Below are 24,788 nucleotides of genomic sequence, written 5' to 3'. Positions count from 1 at the left end.
CCCGTAGAGAGCCGTGCGAGCTTGTGCGAGCCCGTGCGAGCCCATGCGAGCCCGTACGAGCCCGTAGGAGGCCTCTGCGAGCCCGTAGAGGCCTGTGCGAGCTTGTGCGAGCCCGTGCGCGCCCGTGCGAGCCCGTACGAGCCCGTACGAGCCCGTAGGAGGCCTCTGCGAGCCCGTAGAGGCCCGTGCGAGCTTGTGCGAGCCCGTGCGCGCCCGTGCGAGCCCGTACGAGCCCGTACGAGCCCGTAGCAGGCCTCTGCGAGCCCGTAGAGGCCCGTGCGAGCTTGTGCGAGCCCGTGCGCGCCCGTGCGAGCCCGTACGAGCCCGTAGGAGGCCTCTCCGAGGCCGTAGAGGCCCGTGCGAGCTTGTGCGAGCCCGTGCGCGCCCGTGCGAGCCCGTACGAGCCCATACGAGCCCGTAGCAGGCCTCTGCGAGCCCGTAGAGGCCCGTGCAAGCTTCTGCGCGCCCGTGTGAGCCCGTGCGAGCCCGTACGAGCCCGTACGAGCCCGTAGGATTGCTCTGCGAGCCCGTAGAGTCCCGTGCGAGCTTGTGCGAGCCCGTGCGAGCCCATGCGAGCCCGTACGAGCCCATAGGAGGCCTCTGCGAGCCCGTAGAGGCCCGTGCGAGATTGTGCGAGCCCGTGCGTGCCCATGCGAGCCCGTACGAGCCCGTACGAGCCCGTAGGAGGCCTCTGCGAGCCCGTAGAGGCCCGTGCGAGCTTGTGCGAGCCCGTGCGCGCCTGTGCGAGCCCGTACGAGCCCGTACGAGCCCGTAGCAGGCTTCTGCGAGCCCGTAGAGGCCCGTGCGAGCTTGTGCGAGCCCGTGCGTTCCCTTGCAAGCCCGTATGAGCCCGTACGAGCCCGTAGCAGGCCTCTGTGAGCCCGTAGAGGCCCGTGCGAGCTTGTGCGAGCCCGTGCGCGCCCGTGCGAGCCCGTACGAGCCCGTACGAGCCCGTAGGAGGCCTCTCCGAGGCCGTAGAGGCCCGTGCGAGCCCGTGCGAGCCCATGCGAGCCCATACGAGCCCGTAGCAGGCCTCTGCGAGCCCGTAGAGGCCCGTGCGAGCTTGGGCGAGCCCGTGCGCGCCCGTGCGAGCCCGTACGAGCCCGTACGAGCCCGTAGGAGGCCTCTGCGAGCCCGTAGAGGCTGGTGCGAGCTTGTGCGAGCCCGTGCACGCCCGTGCGAGCCCATACGAGCCCGTACGAGCCCATAGCAGGCCTCTGCGAGCCCGTAGAGGCCCGTGCGAGATTGTGCACACCGTGCGAGGCCCTACAAGCCCGTACGAGCCCGTAGGAGGCCTCTGCGAGCCCGTAGAGGCCCGTGCGAGCTTGTGCGAGCCCGTGCGAGCCCATGCGAGCCCGTACGAGCCCGTAGGAGGCCTCTGCGGGCCCGTAGAGGCCCGTGCGAGCTTGTGCGAGCCCGTGAGCGCCCGTGTGAGCCCGTACGAGCCCGTACGAGCCCGTAGGAGGCCTCTCCGAGGCCGTAGAGGCCCGTGCGAGCTTGTGCGAGCCCGTGCGCACCCGTACGAGCCTGTACGAGCCCGTAGGATGCCTCTGCGAGCCCGTAGAGGCCCGTGCGAGCTTGTGCGAGCCCGTGCGCGCCCGTGCGAGCCCGTACGAGCCCGTACGAGCCCGTAGGAGGCCTCTCCGAGGCCGTAGAGGCCCGTGCGAGCTTGTGCGAGCCCGTGCGCACCCGTACGAGCCTGTACGAGCCCGTAGGATGCCTCTGCGAGCCCATAGAGGCCCGTGCGAGCTTGTGCGAGCCCGTGCGTTCCCGTGCAAGCCCATACGAGCCCGTAGCAGGCCTCTGCGAGCCCGTAGAGGCCCATGCGAGCTTGTGCGAGCCAGTGGGAGCCCGTACGAGCCTGTACGAGCCAGTAACAGGCCTCTGCAAGCCCGTAGAGGCCCGTGCGAGCTTGTGCGAGCCCGTGCACGCCCGTGCAAGCCCGTACGAGCCCGTAGGAGGCCTCTCCGAGCCCGTAGAGAGCCGTGCGAGCTTGTGCGAGCCCGTGCGAGCCCATGCGAGCCCGTACGAGCCCGTAGGAGGCCTCTGCGAGCCCGTAGAGGCCCGTGCGAGCTTGTGCGAGCCCGTGCGCGCCCGTGCGAGCCTGTACGAGCCCGTACGAGCCCGTAGGAGGCCTCTCCGAGGCCGTAGAGGCCCGTGCGAGCCCGTGCGAGCCCATGCGAGCCCGTACGAGCCAGTAGGAGGCCTCTCCGAGGCCGTAGAGGCCCGTGCGAGCTTGTGCGAGCCCGTGCGCACCCGTGCGAGCCCGTACAAGCCCATACGAGCCAGTAGGAGGCCTCTGCGAGGCCGTAGAGGCCCGTGCGAGCTTGTGCGAGCCCGTGCGTTCCCTTGCAAGCCCGTATGAGCCCGTACGAGCCCGTAGCAGGCCTCTGTGAGCCCGTAGAGGCCCGTGCGAGCTTGGGCGAGCCCATGCGCGCCCGTGCAAGCCCATGCGAGCCCGTACGAGCCCGTAGCAGGCCTCTGCGAGCCCGTAGAGGCCCGTGCGAGCTTGTGCGAGCCCGTGCGCGCCCGTGCGAGCCCGTACGAGGCGTACGAGCCCGTAGCAGGCCTCTGCGAGCCCGAAGAGGCCCGTGCGAGATTGTGCGAGCCCGTGCGCACCCGTGCGAGCCTGTACGAGCCCGTACGAGCCCGTAGGAGGCCTCTGCGACCCCGTAGAGGCCCGTGCGAGCTTGTGCGAGCCCGTGCGCGCCCGTGCGAGCCCGTACGAGCCCGTACGAGCCCGTAGCAGGCCTCTGCGAGCCCGTAGAGGCCCGTGCGAGCTTGTGCGAGCCCGTGCGCGCCCTAGCGAGACCGTACAAGCCCGTAGGAGGCCTCTCCGAGGCCGTAGAGGCCCGTGCGAGCTTGTGAGAGCCCGTGCGCGCCCGTGCGAGCCCGTACGAGCCCATACGAGCCCGTAGCAGGCCTCTGCGAGTCCGTAGAGGCCCGTGCAAGCTTGTGCGCGCCCGTGTGAGCCCGTGCGAGCCCGTACGAGCCCGTACGAGCCCGTAGGATTGCTCTGCGAGCCCGTAGAGTCCCGTGCGAGCTTGTGCGCGCCCGTGTGAGCCCGTGCGAGCCCGTACGAGCCCGTACGAGCCCGTAGGAGGCCTCTGCGAGCCCGTAGAGGCCCGTGCGAGCTTGTGCGAGCCCGTGCGCGCCCGTGCGAGCCCATGCGAGCCCGTACGAGCTCGTAGGAGGCCTCTGCGAGCCCGTAGAGGCCCGTGCGAGCTTGTGCGAGCCCGTGCGTGCCCGTGCGAGCCCGTACGAGCCCGTACGAGCCCGTAGGAGTCCTCTGTGAGCCCGTAGAGGCCCGTACAAGCTTGTGCGCGCCCGTGTGAGCCCGTGCAAGCCCGTACGAGCCCGTACGAGCCCGTAGGATTGCTCTGCGAGCCCGTAGAGGCCCGTGCGAGCTTGTGCGAGCCCGTGGGCGCCCATGCAAGCCTGTACTAGCCCGTACGAGCCCATAGGAGGCCTCTGCGAGCCCGTAGAGGCCCGTGCGAGATTGTGCGAGCCCGTGCGCGCCCGTACGAGCCTGTACGAGCCCATACGAGCCCTTAGCAGGCCTCTGTGAGACCGTAGAGGCCCGTACAAGCTTGTGCGAGCCCGTGCGAGCCCGTACGAGCCCATAGGAGGCCTCTGCGAGCCCGTAGAGGCCCGTGCGAGCTTGTGCGCACCCGTGCGAGCCCGTACGAGCATGTACGAGCCCGTAACAGGCCTCTGCGAGCCCGTAGAGGCCCGTGCAAGCTTGTGCGAGCCCGTGCGCGCCCGTGCGAGCCCGTACGAGCCCGTAGCAGGCCTCTGCGAGCCCGTAGAGGCCCGTGCGAGCTTCTGCGAGCCCGTGCGCGCCTGTGCGAGCCCGTACGAGCCCGTACGAGCCCGTAGCAGGCTTCTGCGAGCCCGTAGAGGCCCGTGCGAGCTTGTGCGAGCCCGTGCGTTCCCTTGCAAGCCCGTATGAGCCCGTACGAGCCCGTAGCAGGCCTCTGTGAGCCCGTAGAGGCCCGTGCGAGCTTGTGCGAGCCCGTGCGCGCCCATGCGAGCCCGTACGAGCCCGTACGAGCCCGTAGGAGGCCTCTCCGAGGCCGTAGAGGCCCGTGCGAGCCCGTGCGAGCCCATGCGAGCCCATACGAGCCCGTAGCAGGCCTCTGCGAGCCCGTAGAGGCCCGTGCGAGCTTGTGCGAGCCCGTAGGAGGCCTCTCCGAGGCCGTAGAGGCCCGTGCGAGCTTGTGCGAGCCCGTGCGCGCCCGTGCGAGCCCGTACGAGCCCATACGAGCCCGTAGCAGGCCTCTGCGAGCCCGTAGAGGCCCGTGCAAGCTTCTGCGCGCCCGTGTGAGCCCGTGCGAGCCCGTACGAGCCCGTACGAGCCCGTAGGATTGCTCTGCGAGCCCGTAGAGTCCCGTGCGAGCTTGTGCGAGCCCGTGCGAGCCCATGCGAGCCCGTACGAGCCCATAGGAGGCCTCTGCGAGCCCGTAGAGGCCCGTGCGAGATTGTGCGAGCCCGTGCGTGCCCATGCGAGCCCGTACGAGCCCGTACGAGCCCGTAGGAGGCCTCTGCGAGCCCGTAGAGGCCCGTGCGAGCTTGTGCGAGCCCGTGCGCGCCTGTGCGAGCCCGTACGAGCCCGTACGAGCCCGTAGCAGGCTTCTGCGAGCCCGTAGAGGCCCGTGCGAGCTTGTGCGAGCCCGTGCGTTCCCTTGCAAGCCCGTATGAGCCCGTACGAGCCCGTAGCAGGCCTCTGTGAGCCCGTAGAGGCCCGTGCGAGCTTGTGCGAGCCCGTGCGCGCCCGTGCGAGCCCGTACGAGCCCGTACGAGCCCGTAGGAGGCCTCTCCGAGGCCGTAGAGGCCCGTGCGAGCCCGTGCGAGCCCATGCGAGCCCATACGAGCCCGTAGCAGGCCTCTGCGAGCCCGTAGAGGCCCGTGCGAGCTTGTGCGAGCCCGTGCGCGCCCGTGCGAGCCCGTACGAGCCCGTACGAGCCCGTAGGAGGCCTCTGCGAGCCCGTAGAGGCTGGTGCGAGCTTGTGCGAGCCCGTGCACGCCCGTGCGAGCCCATACGAGCCCGTACGAGCCCATAGCAGGCCTCTGCGAGCCCGTAGAGGCCCGTGCGAGATTGTGCACACCCGTGCGAGGCCCTACAAGCCCGTACGAGCCCGTAGGAGGCCTCTGCGAGCCCGTAGAGGCCCGTGCGAGCTTGTGCGAGCCCGTGCGAGCCCATGCGAGCCCGTACGAGCCCGTAGGAGGCCTCTGCGGGCCCGTAGAGGCCCGTGCGAGCTTGTGCGAGCCCGTGAGCGCCCGTGTGAGCCCGTACGAGCCCGTACGAGCCCGTAGGAGGCCTCTCCGAGGCCGTAGAGGCCCGTGCGAGCTTGTGCGAGCCCGTGCGCACCCGTACGAGCCTGTACGAGCCCGTAGGATGCCTCTGCGAGCCCGTAGAGGCCCGTGCGAGCTTGTGCGAGCCCGTGCGCGCCCGTGCAAGCCCGTACGAGCCCGTACGAGCCCGTAGGAGGCCTCTCCGAGGCCGTAGAGGCCCGTGCGAGCTTGTGCGAGCCCGTGCGCACCCGTACGAGCCTGTACGAGCCCGTAGGATGCCTCTGCGAGCCCATAGAGGCCCGTGCGAGCTTGTGCGAGCCCGTGCGTTCCCGTGCAAGCCCATACGAGCCCGTAGCAGGCCTCTGCGAGCCCGTAGAGGCCCATGCGAGCTTGTGCGAGCCAGTGCGAGCCCGTACGAGCCTGTACGAGCCAGTAACAGGCCTCTGCAAGCCCGTAGAGGCCCGTGCGAGCTTGTGCGAGCCCGTGCACGCCCGTGCAAGCCCGTACGAGCCCGTAGGAGGCCTCCCCGAGGCCGTAGAGGCCCGTGCGAGCCCGTGCGAGCCCATGCGAGCCCGTACGAGCCAGTAGGAGGCCTCTCCGAGGCCGTAGAGGCCCGTGCGAGCTTGTGCGAGCCCGTGCGCACCCGTGCGAGCCCGTACGAGCCCGTACGAGCCCGTAGGAGGCCTCTGCGAGGCCGTAGAGGCCCGTGCGAGCTTGTGCGAGCCCGTGCGTTCCCTTACAAGCCCGTATGAGCCCGTACGAGCCCGTAGCAGGCCTCTGTGAGCCCGTAGAGGCCCGTGCGAGCTTGGGCGAGCCCATGCGCGCCCGTGCAAGCCCATGCGAGCCCGTACGAGCCCGTAGCAGGCCTCTGCGAGCCCGTAGAGGCCCGTGCGAGCTTGTGCGAGCCCGTGCGCGCCCGTGCGAGCCCGTACGAGGCGTACGAGCCCGTAGCAGGCCTCTGCGAGCCCGTAGAGGCCCGTGCGAGATTGTGCGAGCCCGTGCGCACCCGTGCGAGCCTGTACGAGCCCGTACGAGCCCGTAGGAGGCCTCTGCGACCCCGTAGAGGCCCGTGCGAGCTTGTGCGAGCCCGTGCGCGCCCGTGCGAGCCCGTACGAGCCCGTACGAGCCCGTAGCAGGCCTCTGCGAGCCCGTAGAGGCCCGTGCGAGCTTGTGCGAGCCCGTGCGCGCCCATGCGAGCCCGTACGAGCTTGTACGAGCCCGTAGGAGGCCTCTGCGAGCCCGTAGAGGCCCGTGCGAGCTTGTGCGAGCCCGTGCGCGCCCTAGCGAGACCGTACGAGCCCGTAGGAGGCCTCTCCGAGGCCGTAGAGGCCCGTGCGAGCTTGTGAGAGCCCGTGCGCGCCCGTGCGAGCCCGTACGAGCCCATACGAGCCCGTAGCAGGCCTCTGCGAGCCCGTAGAGGCCCGTGCAAGCTTGTGCGCGCCCGTGTGAGCCCGTGCGAGCCCGTACGAGCCCGTACGAGCCCGTAGGATTGCTCTGCGAGCCCGTAGAGTCCCGTGCGAGCTTGTGCGAGCCCGTGCGAGCCCATGCGAGCCCGTACGAGCCCATAGGAGGCCTCTGCGAGCCCGTAGAGGCCCGTGCGAGATTGTGCGAGCCCGTGCGTGCCCATGCGAGCCCGTACGAGCCCGTACGAGCCCGTAGGAGGCCTCTGCGAGCCCGTAGAGGCCCGTGCGAGCTTGTGCGAGCCCGTGCGCGCCCGTGCGAGCCCATGCGAGCCCGTACGAGCTCGTAGGAGGCCTCTGCGAGCCCGTAGAGGCCCGTGCGAGCTTGTGCGAGCCCGTGCGCGCACGTGTGAGCCCGTACGAGCCCGTACGAGCCCGTAGCAGGCCTCTGCGAGCCCGTAGAGGCCCGTGCGAGCTTGTGCGAGCCCGTGCGCGCCCGTACGAGCCCGTGCACGCCCGTACGAGCCCGTAGCAGGCCTCTGCGAGCCCGTAGAGGCCCGTGCGAGCTTGTGCGAGCCCGTGCGTGCCCGTGCGAGCCCGTACGAGCCCGTACGAGCCCGTAGGATTGCTCTGCGAGCCCGTAGAGGCCCGTGCGAGCTTGTGCGAGCCCGTGGGCGCCCATGCAAGCCTGTACTAGCCCGTACGAGCCCATAGGAGGCCTCTGCGAGCCCGTAGAGGCCCGTGCGAGATTGTGCGAGCCCGTGCGCGCCCGTACGAGCCTGTACGAGCCCATACGAGCCCTTAGCAGGCCTCTGTGAGACCGTAGAGGCCCGTACAAGCTTGTGCGAGCCCGTGCGAGCCCGTACGAGCCCATAGGAGGCCTCTGCGAGCCCGTAGAGGCCCGTGCGAGCTTGTGCGCACCCGTGCGAGCCCGTACGAGCATGTACGAGCCCGTAACAGGCCTCTGCGATACCGTAGAGGCCCGTGCGAGCTTGTGCGAGCCCGTGCGCGCCCGTGCGAGCCCGTACGAGCCCGTAGCAGGCCTCTGCGAGCCCGTAGAGGCCCGTGCGAGCTTGTGCGAGCCCGTGCGTTCCCTTGCAAGCCCGTATGAGCCCGTACGAGCCCGTAGCAGGCCTCTGTGAGCCCGTAGAGGCCCGTGCGAGCTTGTGCGAGCCCGTGCGCGCCCATGCGAGCCCGTACGAGCCCGTACGAGCCCGTAGGAGGCCTCTCCGAGGCCGTAGAGGCCCGTGCGAGCCCGTGCGAGCCCATGCGAGCCCATACGAGCCCGTAGCAGGCCTCTGCGAGCCCGTAGAGGCCCGTGCGAGCTTGTGCGAGCCCGTGCGCGCCCGTGCAAGCCCGTACGAGCCCGTACGAGCCCGTAGCAGGCCTCTGCGAGCCCGTAGAGGCCCGTGCGAGATTGTGCACGCCCGTGCGACGCCCTACAAGCCCGTACGAGCCCGTAGGAGGCCTCTGCCCGCCCGTAGAGGCCCGTGCGAGCTTGTGCGAGCCCGTGAGCGCCCGTGCGAGCCCGTACGAGCCCGTACGAGCCCGTAGGAGGCCTCTGCGAGCCCGTAGAGGCCCGTGCGAGCTTGTGCGAGCCCGTGCGCGCCCGTGCGAGCCCGTACGAGCCCGTACGAGCCTGTAGGAGGCCTCTCCGAGGCCGTAGAGGCCCGTGCGAGCTTGTGCCAGCCCGTGCGCGCCCGTGCGAGCCCGTACGAGCCCGTACGAGCCCGTAGCAGGCTTCTGCGAGCCCGTAGAGGCCCGTGCGAGCTTGTGCGAGCCCGTGCGCACCCGTACGAGCCTGTACGAGCCCGTAGGATGCCTCTGCGAGCCCGTAGAGGCCCGTGCGAGCTTGTGCGAGCCCGTGCGCGCCCGTGCGAGCCCGTACGAGCCCGTACGAGCCTGTAGGAGGCCTCTCCGAGGCCGTAGAGGCCCGTGCGAGCTTGTGCCAGCCCGTGCGCGCCCGTGCGAGCCCGTACGAGCCCGTACGAGCCCGTAGCAGGCTTCTGCGAGCCCGTAGAGGCCCGTGCGAGCTTGTGCGAGCCCGTGCGTTCCCGTGCAAGCCCATACGAGCCCGTAGCAGGCCTCTGCGAGCCCGTAGAGGCCCATGCGAGCTTGTGCAAGCCAGTGCGAGCCCGTACGAGCCTGTACGAGCCGGTAACAGGCCTCTGCGAGCCCGTAGAGGCCCGTGCGAGCTTGTGCGAGCCTGTGCGCGCCCGTGCGAGCCCGTACGAGCCCGTACGAGCCCGTAGGAGGCCTCTGCGAGCCCGTAGAGGCCCGTGCGAGCTTGTGCGAGCCCGTGCGTTCCCTTGCAAGCCCGTATGAGCCCGTACGAGCCCGTAGGAGGCCTCTGCGAGCCCGTAGAGGCCCGTGCGAGCTTTTGCGAGCCCGTGCGCGCCCGTGCGAGCCTGTACGAGCCCGTACGAGCCCGTAGGAGGCCTCTGCGAGCCCGTAGAGGCCCGTGCGAGCTTGTGCGAGCCCGTGCGCGCCCGTGCGAGCCCGTACGAGCCCGTACGAGCCCGTAGCAGGCCTCTGCGAGCCCGTAGAGGCCCGTGCGAGCTTGTGCGAGCCCGTGCGTGCCCGTGCGAGCCCATATGAGCCCGTAGGAGGCCTCTGCGAGCACGTAGAGGCCCGTGCGAGCTTGTGCGAGCCCGTGCGCGCCCGTGCGAGCCCGTACGAGCCCGTACGAGCCCGTACGAGCCCGTAGGAGGCCTCTCCGAGGCCGTAGAGGCCCGTGCGAGCTTGTGAGAGCCCGTGCGCGCCCGTGCGAGCCCGTACGAGCCCATACGAGCCCGTAGCAGGCCTCTGCGAGCCCGTAGAGGCCCGTGCGAGCTTGTGCACGCCCGTGTGAGCCCGTGCGAGCCCGTACGAGCCCGTACGAGCCCGTAGGATTGCTCTGCGAGCCCGTAGAGAGCCGTGCGAGCTTGTGCGAGCCCGTGCGAGCCCATGCGAGCCCGTACGAGCCCGTAGGAGGCCTCTGCGAGCCCGTAGAGGCCCGTGCGAACTTGTGCGAGCCCGTGCGCGCCCGTGCGAGCCCGTACGAGCCCGTACGAGCCCGTAGGAGGCCTCTGCGAGCCCGTAGAGGCCCGTGCGAGCTTGTGCGAGCCCGTGCGCGCCCGTGCGAGCCCGTACGAGCCCGTACGAGCCCGTAGGAGGCCTCTCCGAGGCCGTAGAGGCCCGTGCGAGCCCGTGCGAGCCCATGCGAGCCCATACGAGCCCGTAGCAGGCCTCTGCGAGCCCGTAGAGGCCCGTGCGAGCTTGTGCGAGCCCGTGCGCGCCCGTGCGAGCCCGTACGAGCCCATACGAGCCCGTAGCAGGCCTCTGCGAGCCCGTAGAGGCCCGTGCGAGATTGTGCACGCCCGTGCGAGGCCCTACAAGCCCGTACGAGCCCGTAGGAGGCCTCTGCGAGCCCGTAGAGGCCCGTGCGAGCTTGTGCGAGCCCGTGCGAGCCCATGCGAGCCCGTACGAGCCCTTAGGAGGCCTCTGCGAGCCCGTAGAGGCCCGTGCGAGCTTGTGCGAGCCCGTGAGCGCCCGTGCGAGTCCGTACGAGCCCGTACGAGCCCGTAGGAGGCCTCTCCGAGGCCGTAGAGGCCCGTGAGAGCTTGTGCGAGCCCGTGCGCACCCGTACGAGCCTGTACGAGCCCGTAGGATGCCTCTGCGAGCCCGTAGAGGCCCGTGCGAGCTTGTGCGAGCCCGTGCGCGCCCGTGCGAGCCCGTACGAGCCCGTACGAGCCCGTAGGAGGCCTCTCCGAGGCCGTAGAGGCCCGTGCGAGCTTGTGCCAGCCCGTGCGCGCCCGTGCGAGCCCGTACGAGCCCGTACGAGCCCGTAGCAGGCTTCTGCGAGCCCGTAGAGGCCCGTGCGAGCTTGTGCGAGCCCGTGCGTTCCCTTGCAAGCCCGTATGAGCCCGTACGAGCCCGTAGCAGGCCTCTGTGAGCCCGTAGAGGCCCGTGCGAGCTTGGGCGAGCCCATGCGCGCCCGTGCGAGCCCGTACGAGCCCGTACGAGCCAGTAGGAGGCCTCTGCGAGCCCGTAGAGGCCCGTGCGAGATTGTGCGAGCCCGTGCGTGCCCGTACGAGCCTGTACGAGCCCGTACGAGCCCTTAGCAGGCCTCTGTGAGACCGTAGAGGCCCGTACAAGCTTGTGCGAGCCCGTGTGAGCCCGTACGAGCCCATAGGAGGCCTCTGCGAGCCCGTAGAGGCCCGTGCGAGCTTGTGCGCACCCGTGCGAGCCCGTACGAGCATGTACGAGCCCGTAACAGGCCTCTGCGAGCCCGTAGAGGCCCGTGCGAGCTTGTGCGAGCCCGTGCGCGCCCGTGCGAGCCCGTACGAGCCCGTACGAGCCCGTAGGAGGCCTCTGCGAGCCCGTAGAGGCCCGTGCGAGCTTGTGCGAGCCCGTGCGCACCCGTGCGAGCCTGTACGAGCCCGTACGAGCCCGTAGCAGGCCTCTGCGAGCCCGTAGAGGCCCGTGCGAGCTTGTGCGAGCCCGTGCGCGCCCGTGCGAGCCCATACGAGCCCGTACGAGCCCGTAGGAGGCCTCTGCGAGCCCGTAGAGGCTGGTGCGAGCTTGTGCGAGCCCGTGCACGCCCGTGCGAGCCCGTACGAGCCCGTAGGATGCCTCTGCGAGCCCGTAGAGGCCCGTGTGAGCTTGTACGAGCCCGTGCGTGCCCGTGCGAGCCCGTACGAGCCCGTAGGAGGCCTCTGCGAGCCCGTAGAGGCCCGTGCGAGCTTGTGCGAGCCCGTGCACGCCCGTGCGAGCCCGTACGAGCCCGTACGAGCCCGTAGCAGGCCTCTGTGAGCCCGTAGAGGCCCGTGCGAGCTTGTGCGAGCCCGTGCGAGCCCATGCGAGCCCGTACAAGCCCGTACGAGACCGTAGCAGGCCTCTGTGAGCCCGTAGAGGCCCGTACAAGCTTGTGCGAGCCCGTGCGAGCCCATGCGAGCCCGTACGAGCCCGTAGCAGGGCTCTGCGAGCCCGTAGAGGCCCGTGCGAGCTTGTGCGAGCCCGTGAGAGCCTGTACGAGCCCGTAGCAGGCCTCTGCGAGCCTGTAGAGGCCCGTGCGAGCTTGTGCGAGCCAATGCGAGCCCGTACGAGCCCGTAGGAGGCCCCTGCGAGCCCGTAGAGGCCTGTGCGCGCCCGTGCGAGCCCGTGAGAGCCTGTACGAGCTCGTACGAGCCCGTAGGAGGCCTCTGCGAGCCCGTAGAGGCCCGTGCAAGCTTGTGCGAGCCCGTGCGAGCCCATGCGAGCCCGTACGAGCCCGTAGGAGGCCTCTGCAAGCCCGTAGAGGCCCGTGCGAGCTTGTGCGAGCCCGTGCGCGCCCGTGCGAGCCCGTACGAGCCCGTACGAGCCCGTAGGAGGCCTCTGCGAGCCCGTAGAGGCCCGTGCGAGCTTGTGCGAGCCCGTGCGCGCCCGTACGAGCCTGTACGAGCCCGTAGGATGCCTCTGCGAGCCCGTAGAGGCCCGTGCGAGCTTGTGCGCGCCCGTGCGCGCCCGTGCGAGCCCGTACGAGCCCATACGAGCCCGTAGCAGGCCTCTGCGAGCCCGTAGAGGCCCATGCGAGCTTGTGCGAGCCCGTGCGCGCCCGTGCGAGCCCGTACGAGCCCATACGAGCCATTAGCAGGCCTCTGTGAGCCCGTAGAGGCCCGTGCGAGCTTGTGCGTGCCCGTGCGAGCCCGTACGAGCCCGTACGAGCCCGTAGCAGGCCTCTGCGAGCCCGTAGAGGCCCGTGCGAGCTTGTGCGAGCCCGTGCGCGCCCGTGCGAGCCCGTACGAGCCCGTACGAGCCCGTAGGAGGCCTCTCCGAGGCCGTAGAGGCCCGTGCGAGCTTGTGCGAGCCCATGCGAGCCCATACGAGCCCGTACGAGCCCGTAGGAGGCCTCTGCGAGCCCGTAGAGGCCCGTGCGAGCTTGTGCGAGCCCGTGCGCGCCCGTGCGAGCCCGTACGAGCCCGTACGAGCCCGTAGGATTGCTCTGCGAGCCCGTAGAGTCCCGTGCGAGCTTGTGCGAGCCCGTGCGAGCCCATGCGAGCCCGTACGAGCCCGTAGGAGGCCTCTGCGAGCCCGTAGAGGCCCGTGCGAGCTTGTGCGAGCCCGTGCGCACCCGTGCGAGCCTGTACGAGCCCGTACGAGCCCGTAGGAGGCCTCTGCGAGCCCGTAGAGGCCCGTGCGAGCTTGTGCGAACCCATGCGCGCCCGTGTGAGCCCGTACGAGCCCGTACGAGCCCGTAGGAGGCCTCTCCGAGGCCGTAGAGGCCCGTGCGAGCTTGTGCGAGCCCGTGCGAGCCCATGCGAGCCCGTACAAGCCCGTAGGAGGCCTCTGCAAGCCCGTAGAGGCCCGTGCGAGCTTGTGCGAGCCCGTGCGCGCCCGTGCGAGCCCGTACGAGCCCGTGCGAGCCCGTAGGAGGCCTCTGCCCGCCCGTAGAGGCCCGTGCGAGCTTGTGCGAGCCCGTACGCGCCCGTGCGAGCCCGTACGAGCACGTACGAGCCAGTAGGAGGCCTCTCCGAGGCCGTAGAGGCCCGTGCGAGCTTGTGCGAGCCCGTGCGCACCCGTGCGAGCCCGTACGAGCCCGTACGAGCCCGTAGGAGGCCTCTGCGAGCCCGTAGAGGCCCGTGCGACCTTGTGTGAACCCGTGCGCGCCCATGCGAGCCCGTACGAGCCCGTAGGAGGCCTCTGCGAGCCCGTAGAGGCCCGTGCGAGCTTGTGCGAGCCCGTGCGCGCCCGTGCGAGCCCGTACAAGCCCGTAGCAGTCCTCTGCGAGCCCGTAGAGGCCCATGCGAGCTTGTGCGAGCCCGTGCGTGCCCGTGCGAGCCCGTACGAGCCCGTACGAGCCCGTAGGAGGCCTCTGCGAGCCCGTAGAGGCCCGTGCGAGCTTGTGAGAGCCCGTGCGTGCCCGTGCGAGCCCGTACGAGCCCGTACGAGCCCGTAGCAGGCCTCTGCGAGCCCGTAGAGGCCCATGCGAGCTTGTGCGCGCCCGTGTGAGCCCGTGCGAGCCCGTACGAGCCCGTACGAGCCCGTAGGATTGCTCTGCGAGCCCGTAGAGTCCCGTGCGAGCTTGTGCGAGCCCGTGCGAGCCCATGCGAGCCCGTACGAGCCCGTAGGAGGCCTCTGCGAGGCCGTAGAGGCCCGTGCGAGCTTGTGCGAGCCCGTGCGCACCCGTGCGAGCCTTTACGAGCCCGTACGAGCCCGTAGGAGGCCTCTGCGAGCCCGTAGAGGCCCGTGCGAGCTTGTGCGAGCCCGTGCGTTCCCGTGCAAGCCCATACGAGCCCGTAGCAGGCCTCTGCGAGCCCGTAGAGGCCCGTGCGAGCTTGTGCGAGCCCGTGCGAGCCCGTACGAGCCTGTACGAGCCCGTAACAGGCCTCTGCGAGCCCGTAGAGGCCCGTGCGAGCTTGTGCGAGCCCGTGCGCGCCCGTGCGAGCCCGTACGAGCCCGTACGAGCCCGTAGGAGGCCTCTGCGAGCCCGTAGAGGCTGGTGCGAGCTTGTGCGAGCCCGTGCGAGCCCATGCGAGCCCGTACGAGCCCGTAGGAGGCCTCTGCGACCCCGTAGAGGCCCGTGCGAGCTTGTGCGAGCCCGTGCGAGCCCGTACGAGCCCGTACGAGCCCGTAACAGGCCTCTGCGAGCCCGTAGAGGCCCGTGCGAGCTTGTGCGAGCCCGTAGGAGGCCTCTCCGAGGCCGTAGAGGCCCGTGCGAGCTTGTGCCAGCCCGTGCGCGCCCGTGCGAGCCCGTACGAGCGCGTAGGAGGCCTCTGCGAGCCCGTAGAGGCCCGTGCGAGCTTGTGCAAGCCCGTAGGAGGCCTCTCCGAGGCCGTAGAGGCCCGTGCGAGCTTGTGCCAGCCCGTGCGCGCCCGTGCGAGCCCGTACGAGCCCGTACAAGCCCGTAGGAGGACTCTGCGAGCCCGTAGAGGCCCGTGCGAGCTTGTGCGAGCCCGTGCGCGTACGTGCGAGCCCGTAGGAGGCCTCTGCGAGCCCCTAGAGGCCCGTGCGAGCTTGTGCGAGCCCGTGCACGCCCGTGCGAGCCCGTACGAGCCCGTAGGATGCCTCTGCGAGCCTGTAGAGGCCCATGCGAGCTTGCGCGAGCCCATGCGCGCCCATGCGAGTCCGTACAAGCCCGTACGAGCCAGTAGGAGGCCTCTGCGAGCCCGTAGAGGCCCGTGCGAGATTGTGCGAGCCCGTGCGCGCCCGTACGAGCCTGTACGAGCCCATACGAGCCCTTAGCAGGCCTCTGTGAGCCCGTAGAGGCCCGTACAAGCTTGTGCGAGCCCGTGCGAGCCCGTACGAGCCCGTACGAGCCCGTAGGAGGCCTCTGCCCGCCCGTAGAGGCCCGTGCGAGCTTGTGCGAGCCCGTACGCGCCCGTGCGAGCCCGTACGAGCCCGTACGAGCCAGTAGGAGGCCTCTCCGAGGCCGTAGAGGCCCGTGCGAGCTTGTGCGAGCCCGTGCGCACCCGTGCGAGCCCGTACGAGCCCGTACGAGCCCGTAGGAGGCCTCTGCGAGCCCGTAGAGGCCCGTGCGAGCTTGTGTGAACCCGTGCGCGCCCATGCGAGCCCGTACGAGCCCGTAACAGGCCTCTGCGAGCCCGTAGAGGCCCGTGCGAGCTTGTGCGAGCCCGTAGGAGGCCTCTCCGAGGCCGTAGAGGCCCGTGCGAGCTTGTGCCAGCCCGTGCGCGCCCGTGCGAGCCCGTACGAGCCCGTAGGAGGCCTCTGCGAGCCCGTAGAGGCCCGTGCGAGCTTGTGCAAGCCCGTAGGAGGCCTCTCCGAGGCCGTAGAGGCCCGTGCGAGCTTGTGCCAGCCCGTGCGCGCCCGTGCGAGCCCGTACGAGCCCGTACAAGCCCGTAGGAGGACTCTGCGAGCCCGTAGAGGCCCGTGCGAGACTGTGCGAGCCCGTGCGCGCCCGTACGAGCCTGTACGAGCCCATACGAGCCCTTAGCAGGCCTCTGTGAGCCCGTAGAGGCTGGTGCGAGCTTGTGCGAGCCCGTGCGAGCCCATGCGAGCCCGTACGAGCCCGTAGGAGGCCTCTGCGAGCCCGTAGAGGCCCGTGCGAGCTTGTGAGAGACCGTGCGCGCCCGTGCGAGCCCGTACGAGCCCGTAGGAGGCCTCTGCGAGCCCGTAGAGGCACATGCGAGCTTGTGCGAGCCCATGCGAGCCCGTACAAGCCCGTACGAGACCGTAGCAGGCCTCTGTGAGCCCGTAGAGGCCCGTACAAGCTTGTGCGAGCCCGTGCGAGCCCATGCGAGCCCGTACGAGCCCGTAGCAGGGCTCTGCGAGCCCGTAGAGGCCCGTGCGAGCTTGTGCGAGCCCGTGAGAGCCTGTACGAGCCCGTAGCAGGCCTCTGCGAGCCTGTAGAGGCCCGTGCGAGCTTGTGCGAGCCAATGCGAGCCCGTACGAGCCCGTAGGAGGCCTCTGCGAGCCCGTAGAGGCCTGTGCGCGCCCGTGCGAGCCCGTGAGAGCCTGTACGAGCTCGTACGAGCCCGTAGGAGGCCTCTGCGAGCCCGTAGAGGCCCGTGCAAGCTTGTGCGAGCCCGTGCGAGCCCATGCGAGCCCGTACGAGCCCGTAGGAGGCCTCTGCAAGCCCGTAGAGGCCCGTGCGAGCTTGTGCGAGCCCGTGCACGCCTGTGCGAGCCCGTACGAGCCCATACGAGCCCGTAGGAGGCCTCTGCGAGCCCGTAGAGGCCCGTGCGAGCTTGTGCGAGCCCGTGCACGCCCGTGCGAGCCCGTACGAGCCCGTACGAGCCCGTAGGAGGCCTCTGCGAGCCCGTAGAGGCCCGTGCGAGCTTGTGCGAGCCCGTGCGCGCCCGTACGAGCCTGTACGAGCCCGTAGGATGCCTCTGCGAGCCCGTAGAGGCCCGTGCGAGCTTGTGCGCGCCCGTGCGCGCCCGTGCGAGCCCGTACGAGCCCGTACGAGCCCGTAGCAGGCCTCTGCGAGCCCGTAGAGGCCCATGCGAGCTTGTGCGAGCCCGTGCGCGCCCGTGCGAGCCCGTACGAGCCCATACGAGCCATTAGCAGGCCTCTGTGAGCCCGTAGAGGCCCGTGCGAGCTTGTGCGTGCCCGTGCGAGCCCGTACGAGCCCGTACGAGCCCGTAGCAGGCCTCTGCGAGCCCGTAGAGGCCCGTGCGAGCTTGTGCGAGCCCGTGCGCGCCCGTGCGAGCCCGTACGAGCCCGTACGAGCCCGTAGGAGGCCTCTCCGAGGCCGTAGAGGCCCGTGCGAGCTTGTGCGAGCCCGTGCGAGCCCATGCGAGCCCGTACGAGCCCGTAGGAGGCCTCTGCGAGCCCGTAGAGGCCCGTGCGAGCGTGTGCGAGCCCGTGCGCGCCCGTGCGAGCCCGTACGAGCCCGTACGAGCCCGTAGGATTGCTCTGCGAGCCCGTAGAGTCCCGTGCGAGCTTGTGCGAGCCCGTGCGAGCCCATGCGAGCCCGTACGAGCCCGTAGGAGGCCTCTGCGAGCCCGTAGAGGCCCGTGCGAGCTTGTGCGAGCCCGTGCGCACCCGTGCGAGCCTGTACGAGCCCGTACGAGCCCGTAGAGGCCTCTGCGAGCCCGTAGAGGCCCGTGCGAGCTTGTGCGAACCCATGCGCGCCCGTGTGAGCCCGTACGAGCCCGTACGAGCCCGTAGGAGGCCTCTCCGAGGCCGTAGAGGCCCGTGCGAGCTTGTGCGAGCCCGTGCGAGCCCATGCGAGCCCGTACAAGCCCGTAGGAGGCCTCTGCAAGCCCGTAGAGGCCCGTGCGAGCTTGTGCGAGCCCGTGCGCGCCCGTGCGAGCCCGTACGAGCCCGTGCGAGCCCGTAGGAGGCCTCTGCCCGCCCGTAGAGGCCCGTGCGAGCTTGTGCGAGCCCGTACGCGCCCGTGCGAGCCCGTACGAGCCCGTACGAGCCAGTAGGAGGCCTCTCCGAGGCCGTAGAGGCCCGTGCGAGCTTGTGCGAGCCCGTGCGCACCCGTGCGAGCCCGTACGAGCCCGTACGAGCCCGTAGGAGGCCTCTGCGAGCCCGTAGAGGCCCGTGCGACCTTGTGTGAACCCGTGCGCGCCCATGCGAGCCCGTACGAGCCCGTAGGAGGCCTCTGCGAGCCCGTAGAGGCCCGTGCGAGCTTGTGCGAGCCCGTGCGCGCCCGTGCGAGCCCGTACAAGCCCGTAGCAGGCCTCTGCGAGCCCGTAGAGGCCCATGCGAGCTTGTGCGAGCCCGTGCGTGCCCGTGCGAGCCCGTACGAGCCCGTACGAGCCCGTAGGAGGCCTCTGCGAGCCCGTAGAGGCCCGTGCGAGCTTGTGAGAGCCCGTGCGTGCCCGTGCGAGCCCGTACGAGCCCGTACGAGCCCGTAGCAGGCCTCTGCGAGCCCGTAGAGGCCCATGCGAGCTTGTGCGCGCCCGTGTGAGCCCGTGCGAGCCCGTACGAGCCCGTACGAGCCCGTAGGATTGCTCTGCGAGCCCGTAGAGTCCCGTGCGAGCTTGTGCGAGCCCGTGCGAGCCCATGCGAGCCCGTACGAGCCCGTACGAGCCCGTAGCAGGCCTCTGCGAGCCCGTAGAGGCCCGTGCGAGCTTGTGCGAGCCCGTGCGCGCCCGTGCGAGCCCGTACGAGCCCGTACGAGCCCGTAGGAGGCCTCTCCGAGGCCGTAGAGGCCCGTGCGAGCTTGTGCGAGCCCGTGCGAGCCCATGCGAGCCCGTACGAGCCCGTAGGAGGCCTCTGCGAGCCCGTAGAGGCCCGTGCGAGCTTGTGCGAGCCCGTGCGCGCCCGTGCGAGCCCGTACGAGCCCGTACGAGCCCGTAGGATTGCTCTGCGAGCCCGTAGAGTCCCGTGCGAGCTTGTGCGAGCCCGTGCGAGCCCATGCGAGCCCGTACGAGCCCGTAGGAGGCCTCTGCGAGCCCGTAGAGGCCCGTGCGAGCTTGTGCGAGCCCGTGCGCACCCGTGCGAGCCTGTACGAGCCCGTACGAGCCCGTAGGAGGCCTCTGCGAGCCCGTAGAGGCCCGTGCGAGCTTGTGCGAACCCATGCGCGCCCGTGTGAGCCCGTACGAGCCCGTACGAGCCCGTAGGAGGCCTCTCCGAGGCCGTAGAGGCCCGTGCGAGCTTGTGCGAGCCCGTGCGAGCCCATGCGAGCCCGTACAAGCCCGTAGGAGGCCTCTGCAAGCCCGTAGAGGCCCGTGCGAGCTTGTGCGAGCCCGTGCGCGCCCGTGCGAGCCCGTACGAGCCCGTGCGAGCCCGTAGGAGGCCTCTGCCCGCCCGTAGAGGCCCGTGCGAGCTTGTGCGAGCCCGTACGCGCCCGTGCGAGCCCGTACGAGCCCATACGAGCCAGTAGGAGGCCTCTCCGAGGCCGTAGAGGCCCGTGCGAGCTTGTGCGAGCCCGTGCGCACCCGTGCGAGCCCGTACGAGCCCGTACGAGCCCGTAGGAGGCCTCTGCGAGCCCGTAGAGGCCCGTGCGACCTTGTGTGAACCCGTGCGCGCCCATGCGAGCCCGTACGAGCCCGTAGGAGGCCTCTGCGAGCCCGTAGAGGCCCGTGCGAGCTTGTGCGAGCCCGTGCGCGCCCGTGCGAGCCCGTACAAGCCCGTAGCAGGCCTCTGCGAGCCCGTAGAGGCCCATGCGAGCTTGTGCGAGCCCGTGCGTGCCCGTGCGAGCCCGTACGAGCCCGTACGAGCCCGTAGGAGGCCTCTGCGAGCCCGTAGAGGCCCGTGCGAGCTTGTGAGAGCCCGTGCGTGCCCGTGCGAGCCCGTACGAGCCCGTACGAGCCCGTAGCAGGCCTCTGCGAGCCCGTAGAGGCCCATGCGAGCTTGTGCGCGCCCGTGTGAGCCCGTGCGAGCCCGTACGAGCCCGTACGAGCCCGTAGGATTGCTCTGCGAGCCCGTAGAGTCCCGTGCGAGCTTGTGCGAGCCCGTGCGAGCCCATGCGAGCCCGTACGAGCCCGTAGGAGGCCTCTGCGAGGCCGTAGAGGCCCGTGCGAGCTTGTGCGAGCCCGTGCGCACCCGTGCGAGCCTTTACGAGCCCGTACGAGCCCGTAGGAGGCCTCTGCGAGCCCGTAGAGGCCCGTGCGAGCTTGTGCGAGCCCGTGCGTTCCCGTGCAAGCCCATACGAGCCCGTAGCAGGCCTCTGCGAGCCCGTAGAGGCCCGTGCGAGCTTGTGCGAGCCCGTGCGAGCCCGTACGAGCCTGTACGAGCCCGTAACAGGCCTCTGCGAGCCCGTAGAGGCCCGTGCGAGCTTCTGCGAGCCCGTGCGCGCCCGTGCGAGCCCGTACGAGCCCGTACGAGCCCGTAGGAGGCCTCTGCGAGCCCGTAGAGGCTGGTGCGAGCTTGTGCGAGCCCGTGCGAGCCCATGCGAGCCCGTACGAGCCCGTAGGAGGCCTCTGCGACCCCGTAGAGGCCCGTGCGAGCTTGTGCGAGCCCGTGCGAGCCCGTACGAGCCCGTACGAGCCCGTAACAGGCCTCTGCGAGCCCGTAGAGGCCCGTGCGAGCTTGTGCGAGCCCGTAGGAGGCCTCTCCGAGGCCGTAGAGGCCCGTGCGAGCTTGTGCCAGCCCGTGCGCGCCCGTGCGAGCCCGTACGAGCGCGTAGGAGGCCTCTGCGAGCCCGTAGAGGCCCGTGCGAGCTTGTGCAAGCCCGTAGGAGGCCTCTCCGAGGCCGTAGAGGCCCGTGCGAGCTTGTGCCAGCCCGTGCGCGCCCGTGCGAGCCCGTACGAGCCCGTACAAGCCCGTAGGAGGACTCTGCGAGCCCGTAGAGGCCCGTGCGAGCTTGTGCGAGCCCGTGCGCGTACGTGCGAGCCCGTAGGAGGCCTCTGCGAGCCCCTAGAGGCCCGTGCGAGCTTGTGCGAGCCCGTGCACGCCCGTGCGAGCCCGTACGAGCCCGTAGGATGCCTCTGCGAGCCTGTAGAGGCCCATGCGAGCTTGCGCGAGCCCATGCGCGCCCATGCGAGTCCGTACAAGCCCGTACGAGCCAGTAGGAGGCCTCTGCGAGCCCGTAGAGGCCCGTGCGAGATTGTGCGAGCCCGTGCGCGCCCGTACGAGCCTGTACGAGCCCATACGAGCCCTTAGCAGGCCTCTGTGAGCCCGTAGAGGCCCGTACAAGCTTGTGCGAGCCCGTGCGAGCCCGTACGAGCCCGTACGAGCCCGTAGGAGGCCTCTGCGAGCCCGTAGAGGCCCGTGCGAGCTTGTGAGAGCCCGTGCGCGCCCGTGCGAGCCCGTAGGAGCCCGTACGAGCCCGTAGCAGGCCTCTGCGAGCCCGTAGAGGCCCGTGCGAGCTTGTGAGAGCCCGTGCGCGCCCGTGTGAGCCCGTGCGAGCCCGTACGAGCCCGTACGAGCCCGTAGGATTGCTCTGCGAGCCCGTAGAGTCCCGTGCGAGCTTGTGCGAGCCCGTGCGAGCCCATGCGAGCCCGTACGAGCCCGTAGGAGGCCTCTGCGAGCCAGTAGAGAGCCGTGCGAGCTTGTGCGAGCCCGTGCGCGCCCATGCGAGCCCGTACGAGCCCGTAGGAGGCCTCTGCGAGCCCGTAGAGGCCCGTGCGAGCTTGTGCGAGCCCGTGCGCGCCCGTGCGAGCCCGTACAAGCCCGTAGCAGGCCTCTGCGAGCCCGTAGAGGCCCATGCGAGCTTGTGCGAGCCCGTGCGAGCCCGTACGAGCCTGTACGAGCCCGTAACAGGCCTCTGCGAGCCCATAGAGGCCCGTGCGAGCTTGTGAGAGCCCGTGCGCGCCCGTGCGAGCCCGTACGAGCCCGTACGAGCCCGTAGCAGGCCTCTGCGAGCCCGTAGAGGCCCATGAGAGCTTGTGCGCGCCCGTGTGAGCCCGTGCGAGCCCGTACGAGCCCGTACGAGCCCGTAGGATTGCTCTGCGAGCCCGTAGAGTCCCGTGCGAGCTTGTGCGAGCCCGTGCGAGCCCATGCGAGCCCGTACGAGCCCGTAGGAGGCCTCTGCGAGGCCGTAGAGGCCCGTGCGAGCTTGTGCGAGCCCGTGCGCACCCGTGCGAGCCTGTACAAGCCCGTACGAGCCCGTAGGAGGCCTCTGCGAGGCCGTAGAGGCCCGTGCGAGCTTGTGCGAGCCCGTGCGCGCCCGTGTGAGCCCGTACGAGCCCGTACGAGCCCGTAGGAGGCCTCTGCGAGGCCGTAGAGGCCCGTGCGAGCTTGTGCGAGCCCGTGCGAGCCCATGCGAGCCCGTACGAGCCCGTAGGAGGCCTCTGCAAGCCCGTAGAGGCCCGTGCGAGCTTGTGCGAGCCCGTGCGAGCCCATGCGAGCCCGTACGAGCCCGTAGGAGGCCTCTGCGAGCCCGTAGACGCCCGTGCGAGCTTGTGCGAGCCCGTGCCTTCCCGTGCAAGCCCATACGAGCCCGTAGCAGGCCTCTGCGAGCCCGTAGAGGCCCATGCGAGCTTGTGCGAGCCCGTGCGAGCCCGTACGAGCCTGTACGAGCCCGTAACAGGCCTCTGCGAGCCCGTAGAGGCCCGTGCGAGCTTGTGCGAGCCCGTGCGCGCCCGTGCGAGCCCGTACGAGCCCGTACGAGCCCGTAGGAGGCCTCTGTGAGCCCGTAGAGGCCCATGCGAGCTTGTGCGAGCCCGTGCGAGCCCATGCGAGCCCGTACGAGCCCGTAGGAGGCCTCTGCGAGCCCGTAGAGGCCCGTGCGAGCTTGTGCGAGCCCGTGCGAGCCCGTACGAGCCCGTACGAGCCCGTAACAGGCCTCTGCGAGCCCGTAGAGTCCCGTGCGAGCTTGTGCGAGCCCGTGCGCGCCCGTGCGAGCCCGTACGAGCCCGTACGAGCCCGTAGGAGGCCTCTGCGAGCCCGTAGAGGCCCGTGCGAGCTTGTGCGAGCCCGTAGGAGACCTCTCCGAGGCCGTAGAGGCCCGTGCGAGCTTGTGCCAGCCCGTGCGCGCCCGTGCGAGCCCGTACGAGCCCGTACAAGCCCGTAGGAGGCCTCTGCGAGCCCGTAGAGGCCCGTGCGAGATTGTGCGAGCCCGTGCGCGCCCGTACGAGCCTGTACGAGCCCATACGAGCCCTTAGCAGGCCTCTGTGAGCCCGTAGAGGCCCGTACAAGCTTGTGCGAGCCCGTGCGAGCCCGTACGAGACCGTACGAGCCCGTAGGAGGCCTCTGCGAGCCCGTAGAGGCCCGTGCGAGCTTGTGAGAGCCCGTGCGCGCCCGTGCGAGCCCGTAGGAGCCCGTACGAGCCCGTAGCAGGCCTCTGCGAGCCCGTAGAGGCCCATGCGAGCTTGTGCGCGCCCGTGTGAGCCCGTGCGAGCCCGTACGAGCCCGTACGAGCCCGTAGGATTGCTCTGCGAGCCCGTAGAGTCCCGTGCGAGCTTGTGCGAGCCCGTGCGAGCCCATGTGAGCCCGTACGAGCCCGTAGGAGGCCTCTGCGAGCCCGTAGAGGACCGTGCGAGCTTGTGCGAGCCCGTGCGTGCCCGTGCGAGCCCGTACGAGCCCGTACGAGCCCGTAGGAGGCCTCTGCGAGCCCGTAGAGGCCCGTGCGAGCTTGTGAGAGCCCGTGCGTGCCCGTGCGAGCCCGTACGAGCCCGTACGAGCCCGTAGCAGGCCTCTGCGAGCCCGTAGAGGCCCATGCGAGCTTGTGCGCGCCCGTGCGAGCCCGTACGAGCCCGTACAAGCCCGTAGGAGGCCTCTGCGAGCCCGTAGACGCCCGTGCGAGCTTGTGCGAGCCCGTGCGTTCCCGTGCAAGCCCATACGAGCCCGTAGCAGGCCTCTGCGAGCCCGTAGAGGCCCATGCGAGCTTGTGCGAGCCCGTGCGAGCCCGTACGAGCCTGTACGAGCCCGTAACAGGCCTCTGCGAGCCCGTAGAGGCCCGTGCGAGCTTGTGCGAGCCCGTGCGCGCCCGTGCGAGCCCGTACGAGCCCGTACGAGCCCGTAGGAGGCCTCTGCGAGCCCGTAGAGGCTGGTGCGAGCTTGTGCGAGCCCGTGCGAGCCCATGCGAGCCCGTACGAGCCCGTAGGAGGCCTCTGCGAGCCCGTAGAGGCCCGTGCGAGCTTGTGCGAGCCCGTGCGAGCCCGTACGAGCCCGTACGAGCCCGTAGGAGGCCTCTGCGAGCCCGTAGAGGCCCATGCGAGCTTGTGCGAGCCCATGCACGCCCGTGTGAGCCCGTACGAGCCCGTACGAGCCCGTAGCAGGCCTCTGCGAGCCCGTAGAGGCCCGTGCGAGCTTGTGCGCACCCGTGCGAGCCCGTACGAGCCTGTACGAGCCCGTAACAGGCCTCTGCGAGCCCGTAGAGGCCCGTGCGAGCTTGTGCGAGCCCGTGCGCGCCCGTGCGAGCCCGTACGAGCCCGTAGGAGGCCTCTGCGAGCCCGTGGAGGCCCGTGCGAGCTTGTGCGAGACCGTGCGCGCACGTGCGAGCCCGTACGAGCCCGTGCGAGCCCGTAGGAGGCCTCTGCGAGCCCGTAGAGGCCCGTGCGAGCTTGTGCGAGACCGTGCGCGCCCGTGCGAGCCTGTACGAGCCCGTACGAGCCCGTAGGAGGCCTCTGCGAGCCCGTAGAGGCCCGTGCGAGCTTGTGCGAGCCCGTAGGAGGCCTCTCCGAGGCCGTAGAGGCCCGTGCGAGCTTGTGCCAGCCCGTGCGCGCCCGTGCGAGCCCGTACGAGCCCGTACAAGCCCGTAGGAGGCCTCTGCGAGCCCGTAGAGGCCCGTGCGAGCTTGTGCGAGCCCGTGCGCGCACGTGCGAGCCCGTAGGAGGCCTCTGCGAGCCCCTAGAGGCCCGTGCGAGCTTGTGCGAGCCCGTGCACGCCCGTGCGAGCCCGTACGAGCCCGTAGGATGCCTCTGCAAGCCTGTAGAGGCCCATGCGAGCTTGCGCGAGCCCATGCGCGCCCATGCGAGTCCGTACAAGCCCGTACGAGCCAGTAGGAGGCCTCTGCGAGCCCGTAGAGGCCCGTGCGAGATTGTGCGAGCCCGTGCGCGCCCGTACGAGCCTGTACGAGCCCATACGAGCACTTAGCAGGCCTCTGTGAGCCCATAGAGGCCCGTACAAGCTTGTGCGAGCCCGTGCGAGCCCGTACGTGCCCGTACGAGCCCGTAGGAGGCCTCTGCGAGCCCGTAGAGGCCCGTGCGAGCTTGTGAGAGCCCGTGCGCGCCCGTGCGAGCCCGTACGAGCCCGTACGAGCCCGTAGCAGGCCTCTGCGAGCCCGTAGAGGCCCATGCGAGCTTGTGCGCGCCCGTGTGAGCCCGTGCGAGC

Source organism: Apteryx mantelli, chromosome 34 (genome assembly GCF_036417845.1).
Source record: "Apteryx mantelli isolate bAptMan1 chromosome 34, bAptMan1.hap1, whole genome shotgun sequence".
NCBI classification, from domain to species: domain Eukaryota; kingdom Metazoa; phylum Chordata; class Aves; order Apterygiformes; family Apterygidae; genus Apteryx; species Apteryx mantelli.
The sequence above is the reverse complement of the archived record's forward strand: the minus strand, read 5'-3'. Positions refer to the sequence as shown.